We start from the raw sequence: 2,388 nt of genomic DNA, 5'->3' as shown, positions 1-2,388 counted from the left end.
GCATAGCAGCTAGATATTGTCATATAGTTCCAGAAGACAAGTCCCTATAGTTGGAAGGCACTCAAAATATGACTGGTAAAGAGCTGCCTCCTCAAAGTAGAGTTCGCCTTACTGATGTAGACGGAGCAAAACTTTCAAGGCCTTAATTTGCTGATGTGGCACTGCTCAAAATGAAAAGAAACAACTGAAAACATCCATTTATAATCAGAATGTGGAAGTATGAATCTAGGAAAATGGAAATTGTCAAAAATTAAATGGAGCTAATAAAGATTGATAGCGTACACATTAGTGACCTGAAATGGATGGATATGAGGCATTTTGAATCAGACAATCATGTGTCTAAATTGGTCAGGAATGAAAAACTGAAGAGGAATGGCCTAGTATTCATTGCCAAAATGAACATTTGAAGATCTGTATTAATGTACAGTGCCCTCTGTGGTAGTACAATATCTATAAGCCTACAAGAAAGACTAGTTATAACACCTGTATTATTAACATTTACACACCAACCACTGAAATCAGTAATGGTGAAATTGAAGAATTCTATCAACTTCTGCAATCTGAAATTGATCAAGCATGCAATCAAGATGCATGGAGAACTCAATATCATCAGCTAAAACAAGGTCAGAGACCCAATGTAGAACAGGCAAGGTTGCATATGGTGAGGTCCATGTGTATAGCCATCTTTTATGTTGCTGAAAAAATTATATTTGAAATGAATGAATAAGTCACCTGTCTTTCAAAATTCTGTCATGCCATCAGCACCATCATTTCTATCACCAAGGCCATATTTTCAAACTAGGTCCTTTCCCTTTTTTTCTAAATTTTACTTTCTAAGCACCAGTAATTATCAATTCATCTTGATTGCATGCTTGATCAATTTCAGCTTGAAGAAGTTAATAGAATTCTTCAATTTCATCATTATTGATTTCAGTGGTTAGTGTGTAAATTTTAATAATAGAGGTGTTATAACTAGTCTTTCTTATGCAGGTTCAGGGGTCCTAGTGTGGCATTGTGGGTTAATGCGCCAGACTGTAAAGCCGTTTGAACTGCAAGGTTGGCAGTTCAAACTCACCAGCTGCTCCCTGGAAATCCTATACAGGGTCGCTATGGGTTGGAACCGACTTGACGGCACTTAACTACAACAGTGCAGGTTCAGGCTGACCCTGAAGAAAATTTAACCAAGACCATGATAGTCAAAATATAACCTTTTATATCCCCTGATTCGGTTCAAACAACTGCTTCTTGGTCTATGTAGAGGTTCCTGGTCAGCACAATTAAGTCTTCTGGAATACTCATTTTTCTAATTGTTATCCATAGCTTGTTATGAACCTCACAGTCAAAAGCTTTTGCAAAGTCAATAAAACACAGGTAAATGTCTCATTCCATGTCCTTTTCTGAACCTGGCTTGAGTGCTGACAATTTCCAGTACTGTTATAGCTGATTTTAAATTATCTTCAAGAAAATCTTACTTGTGTTTGATATTAATAATATTGTTGGCTAATTTCCACATGCATAGGAAGAGTGGGAATTTCTCAGCACCCCAACTCAAATGGTTCATTGGATTAGGCAGCCAAATGAACACATTAGGTGTGGTGGGGAGATGGCTCATCTCTTTATTTAGCAAAACAGCAATCAGTGCAGGGGGAGGGGTCTCAGGCTGTCTCTTGTCTTTCTGCCCTCTCTGGCTCTCAGAGCTCTCTTCCCTTCATCTCTTTCTGTGTGCTGTATTGCTTTCCCTCTGTACCCTACACGTGGGAGAAATGCCTTTTATCCTACTACAGAACAAAGAAGGGGTCTTGCCAAATATGCTCAAAGGTTATATAACAGTGTGACCACCTTCTGACCCAGCACTGCATTTCTTTGGGTCACTTCTCTTTGGAATGGGCATAAATATGGATCTCTTCCAATCAGTTGGCCAGTAACTGTCCTAGAAATTTTTTGATATGGAGAAATGAGTGCTCTAGTGCTGCATGAGTTTGTTGAAACATTTCAGTTTGTAGTCTATCAATTGCTGGGCCCTGTTCTTTGCCAGTGTTATCACTGTACCATGAATTTCTTTGCCCATTTCAAAGAGATGTGACTCAATGGAATGTGGAAATCATTGAAAAGTATCATTAATATAACATGCAAGAAAAAATTTTGCGGAAGATAATATTTAAAAATTGATTGCAGCACTACATTAAGATGGAGCTGATAGAAATTCATCCCAGATTCAGAAGAGGACATGGAATGCTGAATATTATTTCTGGCATCAGAAGAATCTTGGCTGAAAGTAGAGAATACCAGAGAGATGTTTCCATGAAGTTTATTGACTACTCAAAGGGATTTGACTGTCATTAGAACAGAACAAGTGTATACTGAGCAATTTAAAATCAGGATAGATGT

The sequence above is a fragment of the Chrysochloris asiatica genome, unplaced genomic scaffold (assembly GCF_000296735.1).
Source record: "Chrysochloris asiatica unplaced genomic scaffold, ChrAsi1.0 scaffold00093, whole genome shotgun sequence".
Taxonomy (NCBI): Eukaryota; Metazoa; Chordata; class Mammalia; order Afrosoricida; family Chrysochloridae; genus Chrysochloris; species Chrysochloris asiatica.
This window is presented reverse-complemented; position numbering follows the sequence as displayed.